Genomic DNA, 24,416 nt, shown 5'->3' with positions numbered 1-24,416 from the left:
TGAAAGACATGACTGCACACTACTGTAGGCTTTATAAATACTGTATACTTAGGCTGCACTACATTTATAAAACAATTCTCTCTTTAATAATATATTAGCTTGCAATGACATTTCTACTTTATAAACTTTTAAATTTAAAAAAAAATGACTCTTTTGTAATAAAACCTTAAAAACACAAACACACTGTACATCTATACAAAAATATTCTTTTTATATGCTTCTTGTACAAGCTTTTTATATATTTATTTTTTACTTTTAAATGTTTGTGTTAAAAACTGAGATACAAACACACACATGAGCCCAGGCGTACACAGGGTCAGGATCATGAATATCACTGTCTCCAGCTCCACACCTTGTCCCACTGGAAGGTCTTCAGGGACAATGACACACACGGAGCTGTCGTCTCCGATGATGACACTGACTTCTGGAACACCTCGTGAAGGACCTGCCTGAGGCTCTTCTTGAGGAGGTGTTATTCTTTTCAGAAATATGTCCGTGGTGGTTTGCTTGGTCATAGATTATCTTGTAAGCAGATAACGCACCATGAACATTTATCTCTATTAAGGAACATCTTTCAGTGTCGAGGTCCATGCTTTCCAAATTTTTAAGGAGCTTGTTGAGATCTGTAAACACTTAGCTAAAGCCTTTGTTGTGAATTTTTTGGGGGGTTCTGCTTCTGAATGGACCACCATCATATATGGAGTCCGATGTTGGATGAAACATTATGTTGCACATCAGAGTACATTTAAGGAGGCTAAGGTTCTTACTTACATTGTGTTAGTGTTTCTCTAGAACATACAACAGTGTAGACACTACAACAATGCAGTCACATTGCAGATACTAAAAAACAGGTGTTGAATAATAGACTAATGAGGATGATTTGCTCTGATGGGACAGCATTGGTTCATATACATATATCAGCTGTCCCCAGCAGGCCTAGCTCCTGATAAGCTTGAGGACTTCTAATGAAAGAATAGAGAGGAAAAATAGATAAATAACTTACCACTCTTCTTTGACTGTGTCTTTTTTTTTACAAACTATTGAGGCTTAAGTCATTTTGTGTGAGGAATAAAGTAGTTATTCTTACAACTCCAAAGAGATCCTCTGTATTCATGAGGAGAATAGGCCTAAGTGTGTGTAATTTCTGGCTTTAATCCTAATCAGAAGCTTGAAGTACCGAGAAACCCATGACATATTTTTTGTCTTCTGTCTGAAAATTTTCACATTGACATCAATCAGTGGTCAGCCGAAGAACTGCAGACTGTTTGAACTAGGGCTGGGAATGGAAGAAGAAATGTCAGTTCTTCATCCAAAACAAATTTCTCCATTGTTTGACAGCTGTTGAGCAATAAGAAAAGATCTAGTCAATTTGGATTCTTTTTTTCACTTGTGACCTGCATGCAGTCTTTTGGCAATGCAACACGCCAGTCAAGAACAGTAGGGGGAACATTATCATAATTTGTTCTTCAAGGTTTTAAAGTCTAAAAAGCACACACAAAAGATACAAAGGTATGATTAAACAAGACGTATTGTTATTAGTTAGATATATATCTAATTATATATACTAATGTCAACCAACAAGATAGAATGCCAAGATGATTTCTGTACAAAATTCCAGAAAATTAATGTTATACATTTAACAAAAATACAAAATATTTATCTATAGTTTTAATTTTTCAGGAGTTCTTATTTCTAAATTCCCCCAATTGCGGCCTCAAGCATGATGGAAGTTAGAAGAGAGAGTCCACAACCAAAAGGCATCAAGATCATCTGGATTCTGCTATAGGACTGTTCTGTCAAATTATTCACACAACTTTCTTCTAACAGGCAGAAATTCTGAATAATTTACAGTTTCTCCTAGGAAAGAAACTTATAAACCACATAAATAAGTTAAGGGAAAAGGGCTGTGCAAAACAGATGTCTCTAAGATTTTTACCCTACTTGCAAACTAACAAGTTAACCTGCCATGGTTTCATGGATATTGGCGAGACATGAGTCTCCTGGGTCAAAGACACAGAACTTTATGACTCATGGCAGAACAAGCAGCATGAGTGTCATGTGCCAATTCCCGTTGCCTCCCAAATCCTACAGGAGTGATAGTGAATGGTCTTGGTAGATTCTGTACACATAGTAGTTTGTGTCACAGTTGAGGAATCCCCAATTCAGGAAATCCGAATATCTGATAAGAGGCTATAAGCAGATGGCCCTTTGTGCCGGAGAGGGACACTATCTCTAATTTCCAAGGCTAGGATAGATAGCTCTTATGTTCACAAGGCAGACAAAAAAGTGGGAGAGCCTTGGATAATTGTTAAGTATATTAAGGGAAAAAGACCTAGTAACTTTTTTCCCATTTTCTTTCTATCATGCCTTAAACTTAGAAAGCAGAGAGAATACTTCAAATAAAACCAGATACTTATGTTATTATAATGAACATAAATGAATTGGCATTCAGCTATCTCTTTTGTTTTTCTCGTCATCCTTCATCATGTCTCAGAGTAATATTTACTTAACATATAGTAAGAACTCATAAATACATATTAATTGCATGAATGCTCAGAAGGATGTCAAATAAGCATTGCTGCATCTCATCTCCAGAGAACAAGCAGTAACTGTACAGACAGAAAAGTCACCAGCCACTGGCTCACTCCTACTCTGACTTCAGCCACACTTCTTTAATACTGAATAACATCCAGCTGTAGTTCAGAGATGTCACCTAGTACAGAACATTACTATTATTTTAGATTTTAGTTACACTGATGAAATGAAGCAATGCTATGTAGCATCGCTTTAGGCAGAGGAAGAATACCAATTCTACCAGAAATTTTCATGTTTGTTGTGCATGTTGAGGCAAAACCTGTGATAAACACTCTCTTTACCTATGGGAAGCTGAAACCTCATAAACATGTGGCCTTCTCCTGCAGAGTGTAAAGATTGGTAAATAAAGAGCTCTCTGATAGAAAAAGTGCTCATCCCTGTGAGGTCAATGAGTCCTTTGAAGTCACCATGGTTCTATTCAGTGATCGGGAAGAGTTCATTAACCCAACACAAATAGACTATTTACTCCTACCTAGAGAATCATGCTAATTAAATTGCTCTGTTTACCCACCTATGTCCTGATTTCCTATGAATACATGAATGTCTTGAGTCTCATTTCCTATGGTTTTTTTTTTTGAAGGCAGGGATGACTACAGATGAACACTCTCCAACTTGTACTTCAAAATCTCAGACTTCATTGGACTTCTTTAAAATCAATTTTTTAAAAATTTGCCACAATAATGTTATATTTAGTAAGAGAGCCCTCATGGAGGAATTTTAAAGTTTTATATGTTTCTAAATGTGTATAATAATTATCTACGGACACATTTTATTGTTATCTTATTTCCTTCTAGTTAAATTAAAAATATTCATTCCTTCTACTTAAGGCTAATTTCTACATCTGTGCCATGAATTTCATCTTCAGGAATCTTAAATTATAGGCAAGTGTCTGTCTTTTGTATATTCTCTCTCTCGCTGTCTCTCTGTCTTTCTCTCCTTTCTCTCTCTCTCTCTCTCTCTCTCTCTCTCTCTCTCTCTCTCTCTCTCTCTCTCTCTCTCTCTCTCTCTCTCTCTCTCCTTCACTGTAACTTTCCCACTGGCTTTTAAATGTGCTTATGTCTCTTTTATAAAGCATCAACAATAACAAAAAAATCTCTAGGCATCGCATCTCCTAGTAAATTCCCTCTTTATTTTCTACACTTCATAGCCAAACTTCTCAAAACAATTATCTTTGTGTCTATTTCTTCCCTTTATTTTAATATGGATTTGTTTACTTTATGAACCATTGAAACAGTTTTCATTAAAGTTAATACTGATATCTTGATAACAGAATCTTAGAGAGATTTCCAGTCATTTTCCATAAGTCCTCTCAGCCTCATTCAAAGTTTTGAGTACTTTTATTTTTTTAATTTCTCTTCCATTTGCATTTAGAATCTACCATCTCCAGGTTTTACTTCTAACTTTTCTGCTGCTCATTGTTGCCTTCTTTTCAAGATCAGCCTCATTTACCTTGTACATGAAATGCTGATCCCAAGGATTCTCTTTTTCTTACTGTATTTTTTAAAATTGATATCAAGCATATTTGTTGTTTCAATTGCAACATATTTACAGATGACCTACAAATATATAGCTCCAACCCACTTATCTTCCGATTTCTGGGTGCATATATTCAACTGCCTTTTTGACATTGTCTTTTGGATACTCAAAGTCATCTAAAACTAAAATTCTCCAACTAGAACTCATTTATATCCCCTTCAATCTTTCCCCACAACACCATGCTTCTCCAAAACACGCTCTTATTTTATTACCTAAGCCAGAAATCTTGAGTCACTTTTGATATATTCCTTTGCTAAATTCATCAGCAAATCTCATTGATTTTTTTTCTTACACTGTTCTTACCACCTGTACCCCACTACTTTAGACAACACTTTCAATACCTTTCTCACATATGACTAGAGTAGGCTTATAAGTAGTCTATCTGCATTTGCTCTGGTTCCCCTTCAAACCATAATGACAATAAGAATTTTTAATATGTGTGCCTTTAAAAACAAAACAAAACCAAACAAACAAAAACTACCCACGTTACTATTTTAGCCTCCCATTGTCCTTGGGTCAAAGCAAACTTTTCAAGGTGGTCAACTCTGTCCTCTCTAGGCTCTCTCCATATAATTCCTCATCCTCTGGGCTCTAGCTATGTTAGCTTTTCTTTTGATCCTTAACATTACACATGCTCTTTTTCCCATGGTGTTATGCACATTTTATTGTCTCCGTGGATGTTCCTCTTTTGAATCTTCACGTCCATAACTATAACTTATCATTCAGCACTCAGATCAAGGATCCTTTGCTCACAAAAGCCTACTTACATTTTTTGATTAAGTTAGTTTTAGTTTTCCCTATTACGTGTTCTCAGAGCATGCTTGTCCCTCTCTCTTATCTCTAGACACAGAAGCAATTTTACATGTTTGCATAATTATTTGATTAATATCTGTCATCTCCATTAGAATATAATATATACAAAGTTAGAGGTAGATCCATTTTTTTTTTCTTGGTAGGGATTTTCACACTGAGAAGCATATGAGAGGCATTCAGTGAATCATTAATGGCATAAGAAATAAAAACAAACAAATAAAAAAAAATAAAACCCAATAGATTAGGAATAAAAGGCTCATAGAATAAAAGAGAATGTCAATGAGGCAGTCAACGAACTATGAAAGAAAAGAAGGAGAAAAGAAAGAACAATGGGAAAGAGGGGAAAAAGACCCATCTGGTTTAAAAAATTATTAAAACTTTGGTATGTGCTAAGCACTGTGTTAAGATATTTATAAGCATTACCCTTAAGACAAATCCAAAGGATGAACTATTTTAATTTCTGTCATAGATGAGACAACTAGGGCATAGGAAAGTTCAGCATCACAGTATGTGTAAATGCTATGATTTAAAGCAAAGTTAGTTTGAATGGAATGAAATGATTAATTTAGAATTTTCAAGTCCAAGATTATAGTTTTGAATTAAATATTTGGGTAACATAGAATGCTTGAGAGCTTTTGAGAAGTCCATTTATGTGGTTCCAATGAGATATATAAAAAACAACCCAGTATCATTTACTAGATCAAGCAAAAAGAAAAAAAAATGGTAAAAATAAACAATTATCAGATGACTAATTTTTAATTATCAAATAATGTTTTCTATTTTAAAAATAACAATTCAGTTAGCTATGAACAATAACTATGTTTTTTTGAGATATAGTTGAAAAATAATGTGGTATAAGTTTAAGGTGTACCACATAATGATTTGATATATGTATGAAATGCAAAATGATTACCATAATAAGTTTAGTTAATATCCATCACCTCACATGGTTACAGTTTTTTTCCTTGTAATGAGAACTTTTAAGGTCTACTCTCTTAATAACTTTCAAATATGCAATTCAGTATTGTTAGCTATAGTTACCACACCACACATTATATCCCCAGGAGAACTTATTTACCTAATAACTGGAAGTTTGTACTTTTTGACCGCCTTCACCCATTCTCCTCACATCTCACTATCTGCCTCTGGCAACCACCAATCTTTCTCTGTTTCCATGAGGTTTTTTGTTTGTTTGTTTGTTTGTTTTTTAAGATTCTAGGTATAAATGGGATCATACAGTATTTTTCCTTCTCCATCTTACCTTATTCACTTAGCATAATGCCCCCAAAATCCATTTATGTATTTATACCATCAATGAACATTTAGGTTGTTTCCATAAACTTGATTCTTTTGAATGGGCATTATAATACAATGGTTGAGAGCCCAGGATTTATAGAGAGAACAGAAACAGTATTTTAGCACTTAGCACTAACACCTCAATTGCCTGGGGCAATTGGCTTATAGACAGGTATAAACAATCGCCTTGGGCAATTGGCTTATAGTCTTTAATCCACAGTGGAATAATGACTATCTTACAGGATCATTGAGTGTATTCAATGAGATAAAATATTTTAAAAATTCTCAAACCTTGGTTGCTAGCTCTGTGGAGTTTTTAAAAATGTAGTTATTGACAATAACAATAATAATAAAGAAGAAAACAAAAGGAGGAGAAACAAAAGCAAAAAAGACAGAAAGAAAGTAGAAAGCAAGGTAGATAGGATAAGAGTACCAACTCTGTCTTACTGATGTATCTTTTATGCTTCATTCTTATAACCACAAAATTCTACCATGGGCTCATATTCAGGGCAGCTTCTTGGTGAAACTATAAATTCTGACATTGCTACTGAGTGCACAGGTCTTCTTCATCCCTAATTTTTCCTTCCTTAATTAGATAATGTTTACTCTCTTGGCATCTTCCTGGCTATCTAGCATTTGTCATTATCACACCCATTCTAAGAGGTAATTCTCAGTTGCTCCCTCATCTCTGTGTCATTTTCCTCAGAGCTCTGTACTCAGCTGTCTATCCCTTAGAAAATCATCTAACAAAATCGTGGTATTTCAGTGTTAATGTTTAATAGAAACTTTAATATATTACTTGCCTATTGCCCAAAGGTATCTGCTTTTTAAATGGCTGTATCAATCCATGTTCAACCAGAGAAACAGAACCAGTAGGAGATTTATAGTAAGAGATTTATTGTCAGGGATTGACTTACCTAATTGTGAAGGCTGGCAAACCAAGTCTGAAAACTGTAGGGCAGGCAATAAGTAAGGATAGGCTAGAACCCTGGGGCACAAGCTCAAGTTGCTGCCCACAAGCAGAATTTCTTGTTCTGGGAAGCCTCAGTACTGATTTTAAAGCCTTTCAGCTTCCCTTACATGAAATCAACTGATTGTAGAGTTTAATGACCTCTACAAATGACCTTCACAGCAACACCTTAATTAGTGTATGATTGAATGACTAGGGATTATAGCCTAACCTAGTTGACACATAAAATTGACCATCACAGTCCACTCCTTGTCAATTTAGCACCTATACGAATCTCTTTAAATCATACTTCATTTCCAAATAAGGGCAATAACAAAGTCATGCTTCTGTCTAACATGCTACAAGTATCCAGTGTGTAACCAAGACATACTAACTTTTTACTCAGGAAATAATGGGAAGTCCTCAAGTGATGTTCACTTTTCTCCTTTGATTTCTTGTAACTTAAATACTGTGATATACAGTTAACTATTATCAATATATCTTATGTTAGATAACATGGAAAATGAGGGAACAAAATAAAAATATTTTGTTAATAAGTATACATACATTTTTATAACAAAAATCTATTCTTCATTTTGCAACTGGTCATGTGGTCACCACTTGTATTTACAATCACCTTCTTTTACCACTCATTCCATATTCATTTTGCCCTCAGAATGAACTTCAGCTGGATATGATTCTTTGCCTAATGGGGTGACACAAACCTTTATTCCTAAAAGGTCTGGGCAATGAGGAGCCCTGCCTAAATTGGTTCATTTAGCTTCCCATTGACTTTAAGTCACAGGGCATGGTACTACTAAGAGATGGCCTAAACGATCTCTAACATTCCAGACATATTCTTAACTCTATAATGCAGTAGCAACCAAGCTTTCTCCTGGTAATCAGGATCAAGAACTTTATCCAGTATTGCAACTGGTCTTTTTTCTTTTTTTCTTTTTTTCTTTTTTCTTTTTTGCCTGTTACAAGGAATCCAAGTAGTTACAAGGAATCCAAAGTGATTGAGTCGCAGTCTTAACTTCCATCCAGTTCAAGGATTTATTGTTGTGTCTGCTTATGAAAGCATTTCTCCCTTTGCAACTAAGACCAGCGGTGCCCAAGATCACAGGGATGGGAAACAAAAATTTTGCTAGTGGATTCCTGGCAGTAGTAGTGAGTGGTACCTGTTTCATTTCTGCCTTTTGATTTCTGGACCCACGAATCCTGGCTAGGGCGAAACAACACTATATGTTCAATGTTGATTTAAAGCATATACAGCATCCTGACCAGTCCTGCAAGGTATTGCCCTCTAACTGGTGCTATAACTGAATCTTCCAAAGGCTATCCCACCGTGCTATCAAGACAGCTGCTTCAGGATGATGGGGAATATCATAAGATCAGTGAATTCCATGAACATGGGCCCACTACCGCACTTCATTTGCTATGAATTGAGTTCCTTAATCAGAAGTAGTGCTGTGTGTAACACAATGATATTGGATAAAGTATTCTAGTAGTTTTTGCAGAAGTGTTATGTGCAGCTTAGGGAAATCCACATCCAAGATAAGTGTCTATTCCAGTAAGAAGAAAAGATTGCCTCCTCCATAATAGAAGTGGTTCAGTGGAACCAAGCTTCACCAGTTAGTTGACTGTTCACCCAAGTGAATGGTTCCAGATTGGGCATTCATCAGTGGCCATGGCCAGTTCAACCTCAGTCTGTTTTTTTTTTTTTTCTCCTTCCAGACAAATGGACAGGTATACTGCCAAAATTTCTGCCCACTTGGAGAATTTTTCTTTACAACTGTTCTTCAAGAATGTCCCAGGAAAGGACTTTAGTGCTGTCTAAATTTGATGATGCCAGCAAATCATGCCAGAACTATTTGTGACCAGAGTGGGTTTTCTCTTCCTTAGTCAATTGGTTGTACGGAACTCTTCATGGGGCCATAAATTCAGGCTGGAAGAGAGAATATAATTTAGCAGAAATAGGGGCCATAAGCATTTGGGCCACTTCCTTATACCGCTTACCTGTATTCAGGGCAGTGGCTGAATATTTAGAGAGGGACCCCTGCAATGCGAAAATTTTCAGAGGGTTCTACCAGGAATTGCTGGTAAAACAAGAATTGCTGGGATGAGTCTCAGTACCAAATTAAAGGGTTCATTGGAGGATCAATTATGAATGAAAATGACATACTTTTCATGGTTATCCATCTCACCTTCTTTTCAGATGTTGCTTTTCTTTGATAACATCCTCAGATCTCAATGTCAGCCTACAATGCTGGCCAAGGCCATATGAGATATGACAATTAAGTTCACGAACTCATCCTAGACAAATTCCTACATATCTCATTGCTGAATATCACTGAATATCACCTTTGAAGTACTCCCCTTGGGAAATTATGTACCAACGCTAGTGCCTATTCCACCCTTCAAAGCAATTTTGGAACTCTTTATCTGGAATGGCAATCAAGGCTGTCATCATATTACCCTTGATGTCCTGAATGTCACCAAAATGTCTTCCTTTCAATATTTCCTTTATCTTTGGGTAAAAAAAAAGAAGTTATGGGGGCCAGATCAGGTGAGTAGGGAGGGTGTCCCAATACAGTTACTTGATTACTGGCTAAAAACTCCCTCACAGACAGTGCCATCTGAGCTGGTGCATGGTCGTGATGCAAGAGCCGTGAATTGTTGGCAAATAGTTCAGGTCATTTTTGTCTAACTTTTTCACGCAGCCTTTTCAGCAGTTCCAAATAGTAAACTTGGTTAACTGTTTGTCCATTTGGTACAAATTCATAATGAACAATCACTCTGATATCCAAAAAGATTAGCAACATTGTTGCAACAAGTCAGTCCCATCTCCTGAGACAGGAGCTTTCTGCTAAATAGTATCATGGAGGATGTTTCTTAGAGTTAAAAATATCTATTGAACTCCCAATTTTTCTAAGTCTTTTCAACATGTGCCACACTACTGTTGTGGTTTACAAATTCTCCATACTTTATTAATATATGGCTGTTAAAATGAAGTGTGAATAGAATTAGAAATTTTCTTTAAATATTTGTTATCAAAAACTGTGTGTCTTCAATGATTAGTAACTTCTCTCTATTCATACATTTGATGCTTAATGTTTCCCAAGTTAGCTCAGGGATACTTGCATTTTCTATTCCTGCAGTGCAGAGTAGGTGGAGGGCACCATGATGCTAGAAGCATGAGCTTGTCTAAAACCCTAGGTTTATACTTCCCTCGAGATTATACATTGTGTTTTTTTTTATTTGAGGATTATTAAATAAAGTACTCTTGCCTTGTTTTCTTTATTAGTGATGATATTATATCCAAATTGAAATTTTACTTTAAAGTATATAATATGCTGCTTCATGAAATGAGAAAATGTTCATAACAGAATATGAGCCTTTATAACCTTTTCTAACATTTAAATCATATGTTTGATTTAATCTAAAATTATTGGGATTAAGTTATCTAAGATTCACCATGAAAATTTTATAAATACATGTAACTGCAGTCTTCAGTCCAATAAGTATAAAAGCTATAACTAGAATACTCAACTAATTAGGTTAAAAATATGTCTGTATCAAAGTATCCTAGCTAGTACCATAATGTGATACATAAGAAATATAAATATTTATATATTTCTTATGTGTTTATGTGCCCAAAACATGTACACATTTTAAGTGATGTTATATATGTATTACTTTTTGAAATGAATTACAAAAATGAAGTGGCAATGCGTAGTATGATATTCGCTCAAAAGATGGTATTAATCAAATGAATGCCAGCATCATTCATTGTATTTTAATTTTAATGCAGTTTTTTTTTCCTTTTTAAAAATGTGTTATATTTTTTGACACCCTCTGTATATATTTGGTTATTCAGATGACTGAAATATCTTTGCAGATATATTTGGTCTTCATCCACAGTTCCTGGCTCACAGATTCCAAACCCCTTGGAATTCCCTAAATGATAAGAACAACAATGGTGTCTCTAGTTACGTTAATGAGGTGACCTTTGGACCTCAGCCAAGGGTGGGAGCTGGTCACCAGTACATGCCAACCACGTGGTTAGAGGATTGGAACTTTTAGTCCCATCCCCTGATTTCTGGGGAAGGCGAAAGGGACGGGAGAAACTTCTGAGGTTGAATCAATTGTCAATCACCAATGACTTTGTCAGTCATGACTACATAATGAAGTCTCCATAAAAACCCAAAAAGACAGCTCCTTGGTCTTCCATGTGCCACTGGGCTGGGCCCCAAGCTCCACAATGACAGAAGCTTCTTTGTTCAGGACCTCACCCTATGTACCTCTTCATCTGGCTGTTGATTTATGTTGTTTAATAGCCTTCGTAATAAATCAGTCATCTAGTGAGTAAATGGGTTTTCCTGAGTTCTAAGTTGCTCTAGCAAATTAGTTGAACCCAAGAAGGAGGTCCTGGAAACCTCTGATTGCTAGCCAGTTGGTGAGAAGTACAGTAACAGCTTAGACTTGGCGATTGAAATCCTCAGTTGGAGGCAGTCATTGGAACCTCCAGTTTGTAGCTCACTGGTCAGAGGCAGAGGTAACAACCTGAGCTTCTGGATGATGTTTTAGTGGAGGCAGTCTTGTGGGACTGAGCCATTTACTGTGGAATATGATTCTGTATCTACATAGATATTACCAGAATTGAGTTGAATTCTTGGACATCCTGTTGGTGTCTGAGAATTGTTACTGGTTTGAGAAGCCTCTACACATACACACACTGGAATCAGGTCTGGGAACCCTTTTACCTGGATAGGTTGAATTTTATTTTATTCAAGTTCATTTAAATCTCCAATCAGAAAGATATAATTTAATAAATTGTTTCATGCAAAACCAAATTTCTTTTTATAAACAAATTTAAATTTGTAGTATAGACATAGGTTTTAATTTATTTCTAGCATTTATAAATTACACATAAACAGATTTATGCTGCTTATTTAAGATTTTTTGCAGCTGTAGTATAACATTAAATAATTATTGTAACTTATTTATTGAAGATTATGGTGCAGAATATCTAGTAAAATATTTGGATCATGGGATTTGTATTATTGCAATAGATATTTTGAAAGTTTTCTTGATATATAATATGTATATCATAAATTTACTAATTTTAAGTGTAAAATCAATGTTGTTTAGTAAATTTACAAAGTTGCATGATCCACAATCCAGTTTTAAAACATTCTCTTCACCTAAAAAGAATCTTCATAAGCATTTTCAGTTGAACTCTGCTACCACTTCTACTAGACAATCCAGACAAAGATTAGATTTTCGTCTCTATAGATTTATCTTTTCTGGACATTTCATGTACATGGAATTATGCGATATACATTCCTTTACATCAGCTTCTGAAATAATAGTTTTGAGTTTCAATCATACTGTAGTGTAGTGTGTGTATACAAACACACACACACACACACACACACACACACAAGGTGTGATTTAAAAAATGTGGTGAATGTTTAAATTTTAAAAATTTATTACAGTTAAAGACACATTGCCATCAATCCTTCTCAAAATACTCCCGCTGGCTTCAGACACACTTATGCTTTCCTTCTTGCCACTTTCTGAAGCAGTTCTGGAAGTCCTCTTTTGTGAGTGTCTTTGGTTGCTCTGTCATGGCTGCCTCGATGTCCTGAATCAATTCAAAATGTTTCCCTTTCATGGTCATTTTGACTTGGAGGAAGAGCCAGAAGTGGCACAGTGCCAGATGTAATGGATAAAGGGGATGAGGACATACTGTAATGTTTTTATTTGACATAAATTGCTATACAGAAGTGATCTGTGACACAGAGCTTTGTCATAATGTAGACATGACATTCATGAGAATGGAGTAAAGACACTCACAAAAGAGGACTTCCAGAGCTGCTTCTGCAAGTGGCAAGAACAATGGGATAAGAGTGTTTGAAGTGAGGGGGGCGTATTTTGAGGGGGCTTAATGGCAATGTGTCTTTTACTACAATATTTTTTTAAATAATTTAAACATTCACAATATTTTGTGATCACACCATATATACACATACATTTCCCATCTTATCAAAGAATCAACTTTGTCTTCATTAATTTTCTGTACTCTATTTTTGCTTTCTATCCCATTGGTTTTTGCTCTAGTTTTTATTATTTCCTTTCTTATGAATGCTTTAGGTTTAGTTTGTTAATTTTTTTTCTGTTTTCTTAAGGTAAAGGTTTAGTTTTCTAATACAGGTACTTAAAGCTACAAATTTCCCTCTAAGCACTACTTTACTTTCATCCCATAAATATTTATAGTTCTTTTTTATTCAGTTACAACTATTTCCTATTTTATTTTGCAATCTTTGTTAACCCATGGGTCATTTAAAATTATGTTGCTTAATTTTCAGATATCTGTGAATTTCCCAAATTATATTTTCTTTTTGATTTCTAATTTAATTTTGTTGTGGTGGGAGAATATATCTTGTAGGATTTCAATCCAATTAAATTTATTGAACTTTTTTTATAGCCTAACATATGGTAGCCAATCCTAACCCTGCACCAATAGAGCTGGATCGATGGAAGTGGAACAGCCCTAGAATAAAACTCCAATCAACTCATATTTGGAGACTCTCTGGTACAGGAATTATCTGTTTACTACTTAAATGAAGGATGGAATCTTTGTCGTCAAAGATCATTGGTTAACCTAAAAATAATTTATATAAAACTTCAATGCAGTAAATATCACTACATAGCAAAGTTCTGGGTAAAAGTCATAAAATAGTCATAAGAAAAGATTTTGATGTGGTTATTAAAAAGCATACTCCTAATTACACAGTCAAACACCTTCTTTGATTTCTATGCAGGAAGAAAATTATATATATATATATATATATATATATATATATATATATATATATATATATATACAGAGAGAGAGAGAGACAGAGAGACAGAGAGACAGAGACAGAGACAGAGACAGAGAGACAGAGACAGAGAGAGACAAAAATGTGTACACATTTTAAGAAAGGAAAAAACTGCATTGAAATTATGCTGATGGTAACTGCTTTGAGCACCTCTTATAATTGCAGAAGTCAAACGGGACTTGTGTTCATTTTTTGTTATCGGTGTATACTGAGTATTACAATTTTAAAACAGTTTTCCTTTCTTAAAATGTTTCTACATTTTTTGGCACCCTCTGTATATATATATATATTTAGGATAAAACCCTGAAATTAATGATTCAGTGTCCTGAGTCTCCACCTGCATCTGGCCCTACGCCAAATATTGGATAGCAGTAACAGGGGGCTCAAGAACATTAAAGAATGTCTACTCGAATAATAGTAAAACATTAAATATCATGAGGCTATAGTTTGATTTTAATAAAACTGAACTCATACATTTTGCCTAATTTCTTTTTACAATAGGAATGCAAGATGTTAACAAACAAAGACAAAAGCAAAACCCCTCAGGAAGCAGTTGGGATGGACTGTTTTACTATTTTGGTAAAACAAAGAATTGAGTGAACAATCAAAGAACACTTGCATCTTCTTCCTCAATTACCATCACAAAAATGTGAGCAAATAAAAAAAATGCAGTAAACTATATTAAAAATAATCTAAAGCCAGGTGTTTTCTGCTTACTGTACAAAGACAATGATCACACCTCTCCCTCTACTGTCTCCTTCCCTTCTTCCCTCCCTCCTTCCCTCCTTCCCTCTTTTCTTTCTTTCCTTCCCTCCTTCCTTCCTTCCTTCCCTCCTTCCCTCCTTCCTTCCTTCCTTCCTTCCTTCCTTCCTTCCTTCCTTCCTTCCTTCTTTCCTTCCTTCCTTCCTTTTTTTTTGTCCTCTCCTTCTTCTTCCTCCTTCTCTCATTTTCCTCTTCTTCCTTTTCCTAATTATAATTATTCCTCCTCCTCCTTCTTCTTAGTCTTTCGTCTCTCTCTTTTTCCCTCTCCTTTACCTCCATTCTCTCATGAAAATAGAATGCTAATATTGAGATAAAGTATCTCAGATTTTACATAAAGATGGTGGCCCAAAACTAATATCTGAGTTAAAAGATTCAGAAGAAGTGACGTCATAGGAATGGCGGCAGCGGGGCACATTTTCTGAGTTCTCCTCCGGATTTTATTACAAACGGGACATATAACCCATCAAACAACTCTTCGCTCATCACGCAGAACAGCTAAGAGACTCCTAAGAGACTCGTGTAAGGATTACTTGAAGCTGCGCAAATTGGGCGAGCAGGGGAAGAAAGAAGGGAGCGGAGAGGAAACGCGCGGTCGCGCGGTGGAATCAAGCCGGCGGCGGCGGCTGCGGCGGTAAACTGCAGCTCTAAAGACACAGGGAGATATAGAACACGCAGAACAGCGGGGAGACTCGTGGAGGAATTTGCCTGAAGGTGTGCGCGGATTACAAGCAGGGGAGGAGGCGGGACAGCGAAGTGGAAGCGCGCCCCCCCACCCCCACCCACGCGGAGCCGAGGCCGGCGGCGCCGGGACTACGGAGCGCAGACTCCTGGAAGCAGAGCACAGGCCGTGCAGCGTTGCTGCGCGGCTCCCAGGTCGGACGGAGGCTCGTGGAAGGTTTGCTTTGAGGTGCACTAGGTGGGCGAGCGGGGGGGAGGAGCGTGCCCACAGAAAAAGTGGAGGGCAGCACCCGGGGCTCTAGAGTCCCACGGGAGCCCAGGGTGTGGCGGAGAGCGTAGGGTCCAGGAGGTGAGCTCTTTCCCTGCGTCCCACAGTTGATCGCTCCCGCCGGGGCGGGCAGCTCGTGGGCCCTAGGGCAGACAAAGAACTGAGACGCCACACCTGGGCCCCTCACGGCGCTTTTCGAATCCTCCCCCCGCCCTTCCAGAGACTTAAACTACCCCTAACTGAGAAACAGTGTCAGATTACAGAGGGGCGTCTGCGCTCAGGCGCTGGGAAGATTGGCAGCCGGCTCTGACCTTCGGAAGAGGCTGGGAGGAGGGGATTTTCGCTGGACGAGGAGAGAGGAGACTCCCACACCCCCAGCCACCACCTTTTCAGGCCTGCGGGAGGAGTGTGAGTGGCTGGCCTGGGAGGGAGGAGACCCCTCCATCCCCAGGCCCCACCCTTTCTGGCTGGCCTGCGGCGGGGCAAGGGCAACCGCGGAAGCAATCCCTGAGTTCAGCAGTAAGCGGCAGTCGCAGCTCCCGGCTTTCAGCAGCTTAGAGATCTCCCGCCCGCCCCCTCCCACTCATCCTTGGAAGGAGGGCCCTAAGACTCAGGAGTACTGGGCACAGGGCTGTTGGAGCTACTCTCAGCGTGCATTTGTGCAGGAAAGGACAGAAACTGCATGGTCTCTCTGAAAACTGTCATCCAGACCCCTCAGCCCCTCGCATTTAAATCTACACTCCCAAATTCACTCTGGGCACCAGGTGACTAGCGATGCCTGCGCACTAGGCAGGGAACTCTTTGGCACAGCGGAGGACAACCTGGAGATCACCTGGTGGGCTTAAGCCAAGACTGGTGCTGCTTTCTGTTTTGCTTTGCTTGGTGGTCTTTATTTATTTTATTTTTTTTTTATTTTTTTATTTATTTTATTTTATTTTTTTTTTTTTCTTTCTTTCTCTTCTTTTTTTTTTTCTTTTTTCTGCTTGTTGTGATTTGCTTTGTTCTGTCTTTATTTCTTTGATATCTTTGCCTATGTAGAGTGGGGATTGTCGGTTGTATTTTATTTGTGAATGTACTTGATTTGTTTTCTTTGTTGTTGTTGTTGTTGTTGTACTTGCTAACTTTATTTGTGCTGAAACTGCCCTACCAGGGCCCAGCTTAAGAGGCACAAGATTCAACATATCCAGAAGCCAACTCTGGACCAAACCAGAGTACTACCGGGTTTGACCTACAAGTCACCCACGGAAGGAGGGCCCTAAGACTCAGGAGTACTGGGCACAGGGCTGGTGGAGCTACTCTCAGTGTGCATTTGTGCAGGAAAGAACAGAAACTGCATGGTCTCTCTGAAAACTGTCATCCAGATCCCTCAGCCCCTCGCATTTAAATCTACACTCCCAAATTCACTCTGGGCACCAGGTGACTAGCGCTGCCTGTGCACTAGGCAGGGAACTCTTTGGCACAGCAGAGGACAACCCGGAGATTACCTGGTGGGCTTAAGCCAAGACTGGTTCTGCTTTCTGTTTTGCTTTGCTTGGTGATTTTTTTTTTTGTTGTTTGTTTGTTTGTTTGTTTTGTTTTGCTTTTTTGTTTTTTTGCTTTTGTTTTTGTTTTGTTTTGTGTTGTTTTGCTTTGTTCTTCTCTTTTTTCCTTTCTTTTCTTTTTCTTTTTTTTCTTTCTTTCTCTTCTTTTTTTTTCTTTTCTTTGCTTGTTGTGATTTGCTTTGTTCTGTCTTTATTTCTTTGATATCTTTGCCTATGTTGAGTGGGGATTGTCGGTTGTATTTTACATGTGAATGTACTTGATTTGTTTTCCTTGTTGTTGTTGTTGTTGTTGTTGTACTTGGTAACTTTATTTGTGCTGAAACTGCCCTACCAGGGCCCAGCTTAAGAGGCACAAGATTCAACATATCCAGAAGCCAACTCTGGACCAAACCAGAGTACTACCGGGTTTGACCTACAAGTCACCCATGGAAGGAGGGCCCTAAGACTCAGGAATACTGACCACAGGGCTGGTGGAGCTACTCTCAGCGTGCATTTGTGCAGGAAAGGACAGAAACTGCATGGTCTCTCTGAAAACTGTCATCCAGACCCCTCAGCCCCTCGCATTTAAATCTACACTCCCAAATTCACTCTGGGCACCAGGTGACCAGCGCTGCCTGCGCAATAGGCAGGGAACTCTTTGGCACAGCAGAGGACAACCTGGAGATTACCTGGTGGGCTTAAGCCAAGACTGGTTCTGCTTTCTGTTTTGCTTTGCTTGGTACTTCCTTTTTTTTTTTTTTTTTTTTTTTTTTTTTCTGCTTGTAGTGATTTGCTTTGTTCTGTCATTATTGCTTTGATATCTTTGCCTATGTTGAGGGGGGATTGTCGGTTGTATTTTATTTGTGAATGTACTTGATTTGTTTTCTTTGTTGTTGTTGTTGTTGTTGTACTTGGTAACTTGATTTGTACTGAAACTGCCCTACCAGGGCCCAGCTTAAGAGGCACAAGATTCAACATTTTCCAGAAGCCAACTCTGGACCAAACCAGAGTACTACCGAGTTTGACCTACAAGTCACACACCCAGAGGGAATTCTCTGAAGGCACAAGAGCCCATAGAGGCCAAACCTCATTTAAGTGGCCAACCCTCACCCAGCAGAACACCCTGTGGTGAGCAGAGCCAAGTTTCACAACTAGACGGCCTAGGAGTTAAGCCCACCTACTCACAAGCAAAAAGCAATCAAAGTTCTTCTTGAACAGGACGATATACTAAACACACGAGCCTCCTGTGGAGCACATGCAGAGAAGAACGAAGTAGTCCAAGTCAAATATAAAAGACACATACTACATAAGATAACCCAGAAAGAACTAAGAGCTCTAGGGGATCTTCCTAATACATCAAAGCAAACACAGAGAGTCAGTCAGAATGGGGAGACAAAGAAACATGTCCCAAATAAAAGAACAGAAGAAACCTCCACAACTGGAACCAAATGAAGCAGAGGTAACCAACATGTCAGAGACAGAGTTCAGAACACTGGTGATAAGAATGTTTAAGGAGCTTAGAGAAGACATAAAGAAGGATATAGAAATCATAAAGAACAACCAGTTAGAGCTAAAAAAGGATGTAGAAATCTTAACGAACAACCAGCTAGAACTAAAAAACACAATTACCGAAATTAAGAACTCACTTGAAGGAATGACCAGCAGGTTAGATGAAGCAGAGGATCGAATCAGCGACTTAGAAGACAAGTTAGCAGAGATCACTCAAACTGAACAACAGAAAGAAAAAAGAATAAAAAACAATGAAGATGGGTTAAGAGACCTCTGGGATAACATCAAGCGCAACAACATGCGCATCATAGGAATACCAGAAGGCGAAGAGAAGAAGCAAGGGATTGAGAACATATTTGAGGTAATAATGTCCGAAAACTTCCCTAACCTGATGAAGGAAACCAACATACAAGCCCAGGAAGTGCAGAGAGTTCCAACCAGGATAAACCCAAACAGGCCCACACCAAGACACATTATAGTTAAAATGGCAAAGCTTAAAGACAAAGAGAGAATCTTGAAAGCAGCAAGAGAAAGGCAGAAGGTTACATACAAGGGAACTCCCATAAGACTATCAAATGACTTTTCTACAGAAACATTGAAGGCAAGGAGGGAGTGGCAGGAGATACTCAAAGTGATGGAACACAAAGGCCTACAACCTAGATTGCTTTATCCAGCAAGGCTATCATTTAAAGTTGATGGAGAGATAAAGAGCTTCCCAGAAAAGAACAAACTGAAAGAATTTATGACAACCAAGCCAGCATTGCAAGAAATACTAAAAGGACTTCTGTAAATAGAAGAAAGATGAAAACAATTTACTACAAATCTAAAAATGGCAATAACTATGTACCTATCAATAATCACTTTAAATGTAAATGGATTAAACGCTCCAATCAAGAGACATAGGGTGGCTGAGTGGATAAGGAAACAAGACCCTTGTATATGCTGTATACAAGAGACTCATTTCAGATCAAAAGACACACACAGGCTGAAAGTGAAGGGTTGGAGTAACATATTTCATGCAAATGGAAGCAAAAAAAAAGCTGGAGTTGCAATACTTATATCTGACAAAATAGACTTTAAAATGAAAAAAATATTAAAAGACAAAGATGGGCACTATATAATAATAAAGGGATCAATCCGACAAGAGGACATAACCCTAGTAAACATCTATGCACCTAACATAGGAGCACCTAAATATATAAAACAGGTACTGATGGACATAAAGACAGAGATCAACAGCAACACTATCATAGTAGGGGACTTCAACACACCTCTGACAACAAGGGACAGGTCCTCCAGACAGAAAATCAATATGGAAACAACAGCCTTAAATGATACTTTGGAGCAGTTGGACTTAATTGATATTTTCAGAGCATTTCACCCCAATGCTGCAGAATACACGTTCTTCTCAAGTGCTCATGGAACATTTTCTAAAATAGATCATATGTTAGGACACAAGACAAGCCTCGATAAATTTAAGAAAATTGAAATCATACCAATTGTCTTCTCTGACCACAGTGCTATGAAATTAGAAATGAACTACAGGGGAAAAAAACCAGGAAGATACACCAATTCATGGAGGCTGAATAACATGTTGCTAAATAATGAATGGGTCAAGCAGCAGATCAAAGAAGAAATCAAAAGATATCTTGAGACAAATGAGAATGAGAACACGACGACCCAAAATCTATGGGATGCTGCGAAAGCAGTCCTAAGAGGGAAGTTCATAGCACTGCAGGCCTACCTAAAGAAACAAGAAACATCACTAATTGACAGTTTATCTTCACACTTAAGGGATCTGGAAAAAGAACAGCAAAATAAACCCAAAGGGAGCACAAGGAAGGAGATAATAAGGATCAGAGCAGAAATAAATGAAATAGAAACCAGAAAAACAATACAAAAGATCAATGAATCCAAGAGTTGGTTCTTAGAGAAGATAAACAAAATTGACAAACCTTTAGCCAGACTCATTAAAAAAAGGAGAGAGAGGACCCAAATTAATAAAATCAGAAATGAAAGAGGAGAAGTGACAACAGACACCACAGAAATACAAAAAATTGTAAGAAATTACTATGAGCAACTATATGCCAACAAATTTGACAACCTTGAAGAAATGGACAATTTTCTAGAGGCGCACAACCTTCCAAAGCTAACTCAAGAAGAAACAGAAAGCCTGAACAGTCTGATTACCACCAGGGAAATTGAATCAGTAATCAATAATCTCCCAACAAACAAAAGCCCTGGACCAGATGGCTTTACAGGTGAATTTTTCAAAACGTTCAAAAAAGAATTATCACCTATTCTCCTCAAGCTCTTCCAAAAAATCCAGAAGGAAGGAAGACTCCCAAACACTTTTTACGAAGCCACTATCACCCTGATCCCAAAAGCAGACAAAGACACCACAAAGAAAGAAAACTACAGGCCGATATCTCTAATGAACATAGATGCAAAAATTCTCAACAAATTATTAGCAAACAGAATTCAGCAATACATTAAAAAGATCATACACCATGATCAAGTGGGATTCATCCCTGGTATGCAGGGGTGGTTCAACATCCGCAAATCAATTAATGTGATACACCACATTAACAAAATGAAAAATAAAAATCACATGATCATATCAATAGATGCAGAAAAAGCATTTGATAAAATACAGCAAACTTTTATGATAAAAACCCTTAAGAAAGTGGGACTAGAGGGATCATATCTTAACATAATAAAGGCCATATATGACAAACCCACAGCTAACATCATACTCAATGGGGAAAAGCTAAAACCATTCCCCCTAAGATCAGGAACAAGACAAGGTTGCCCACTTTCTCCACTTCTATTCAACATAGTGCTGGAAGTTCTAGCCACAGCAATCAGACAAGAGAAAGAAATAAAAGGCATCCAAATTGGTAAGGAGGAAGTAAAATTATCATTATATGCAGATGATATGATACTATATATAGAGAACCCTAAAGACTCCACCAAGAAACTATTAGAACTGATAGATGAATTTAGTAAAGTAGCAGGATATAAAATTAATATTCGGAAATCAGTTGCATTTGTATATACCAATGATAAAATAGCAGAAGGAGAAATTAAAAAAACAATTCCATTTACAATTGCTCCAAAGACTATAAAATATCTGGGAATAAATCTAACCAAAGATGTAAAGGATCTGTACTCAGAAAATTATACAACACTGAAGAAAGAAATGAAAGAAGACATAAATAGATGGAAACACATTCCATGTTCATGGATAGGAAGAATTAATATAATTAAAATGTCCATACTGCCTAAGGCAATATACATATTCAACGCAATTCCTATCAAACTACCAACGACGTTTTTCACAGAAATAGAACATATAATCCTAAAATTTATATGGGACCATAAAAGACCCCGGATAGCCTCAGCAATCTTGAGAAATAAGAACAAAGTGGGAGGTATAACGATACCTGATTTCAAACTATACTACAAGGCTACAGTAATCAAAACAACATGGTACTGGCATAAAAATAGATACATAGATCAATGGAACAGAATAGAGAGTCCAGACGTAAATCCATGCCTATATGCCCATCTAATCTACGACAATGGAAGCAAGAATGTACGATGGGGTAAAGATAGTCTGTTCAATAAGTGGTGTTGGGAAACCTGGACGGACACATGCAAGAAAATGAAGCTGGACCACCTCCTTACACCATATACAAAAACAAATTCAAAATGGCTTAAAGACTTAAATGTAAGATCTGAAACCATAAAATATCTAGAAGAAAATATAGGAAGAAACTTCATGGACATTACCCGGAGTAAGATTTTCACTGATATATCCCCTCGCGCGAGCGAAGTAAGAGAAAAAATAAACATGTGGGATTACATCAAACTAAAAAGTTTTTTCACAGCAAAGGAAACCATCAATAAAACAAAAAGGGATCCTACTCTATGGGAAAAGATATTTGCCAATGATATATCTGATAAGGGATTAATATCACAAATCTATAAAAAACTTACTCAACTCAACTCCAAAAAAACAAACAACCCAATTAAAAAATGGGCAGAGGACTTGGGGAGACATTTCTCTAAAAAGGACATACAGAAGGCAAGAAGACATATGAAGAAATGCTCAACCTCACTAACCATCAGAGAAATGCAAATAAAAACCACAATGAGATACCACCTCACTCCAGTCAAAATGGCTATTATCAATAAATCAACAAACAACAAATGCTGGCGCGGATGTGGAGAAAAGGGAACGCTAGTGCACTGTTGGTGGGACTGCAGATTAGTGCAGCCACTATGGAAAACAGTATGGAGGTATCTCAGGAATCTGAAAATGGAACTACCCTATGATCCAGTAATTCCACTCCTAGGCATCTACCCGGAGAAATCCAAAACTCCAATTCAAAAATCTGTATGCACTCCTATGTTTATTGCAGCACTTTACACAATAGCCAAGATATGGAAACAACCAAAATGCCCATCGGTAGATGACTGGATTAAGAAGCTGTGGTACATTTATACAATGGAGTATTACGCAGCCATAAAGAAGAAAGAAATCTTATCATTTGCAGCAACATGGATGGATCTAGAGAACATTATGTTAAGTGAAATAAGTCAGAAAGAGAAAGACAAGTACCATATGATCTCACTTATATATGGAATCTAAAGAAAAGACTATGTGAATGAACTAATCAGAGTAATTTTTGGGGACGCACAGAAAAAACCGAGAGTGGTTAGATGGGTGTGTGGGAGGGGGTTGGGGATAAGGGGAAAGGTGAAGGGATTTGGAAGCAGCTGGTAACCACAAGATGGCTTCAGGGTTTTTCTTTTGAAAATTAATTTGGGGAAGGTATTCTATAATGTTGTAAAGATTTTGTTGGGTATCCGATGGACATGCGTCCTATTTGGGAGACCACCTCAGGGATACTGTGGATACCTGATCATGGCATTGTACATCAGAAGCTAAACATTAATGAATGCCAACTATAATTTTATATATATAATGTGATGGTTCAGTGTGAGGTCGGAGGGATAGTGGATGGGGGGAGGGGGGTTCACAGTATGAGGGATATAAATGATGAACGTCTAAGTATTACCTTGTTTTGTACACCTGAAACTAATAAATAAATTAATTAATAAAAAAAAAAAAAAAAAAAAAAAAGATTCAGAAGACATTCTAAAACTTTCTTATTGATTCAGCTCAGAACAAAAGCTGAAGAATATGTTAGTTTTTAAGTTTCAAATTATAAATTATGGCTTCTATAGTAAATAAAACTCATAATAAGATTTTTATGAAAACGAAACAAAAAAGATAATTTGATGAATCTCAGATTTAAATATCTAATGTTTTAATTTTTATTTTAATTTAATATTTAAATCTCATATAATATTTAAATATTAGATTTAAATCTCTAAAATTTCTTTTTATTGTGTGATCAAAATTTTCTAAAGTTTCATTAAAAAATATTTAAAAAATATCTTGATTTGACATGTGCTGTGGACTTGACACTACACTATATGTGGGAATGGGCACAGCACGTGTAGGATCTGTGCCCTGCTACATATAGAAGCTAACAATAATACAGTGAACTATCACTGCATGTTACAAA

This window comes from Rhinolophus hipposideros, assembly GCF_964194185.1.
Source record: "Rhinolophus hipposideros genome assembly, chromosome: 8".
In the NCBI taxonomy this organism is placed as follows: domain Eukaryota; kingdom Metazoa; phylum Chordata; class Mammalia; order Chiroptera; family Rhinolophidae; genus Rhinolophus; species Rhinolophus hipposideros.
This window is presented reverse-complemented; position numbering follows the sequence as displayed.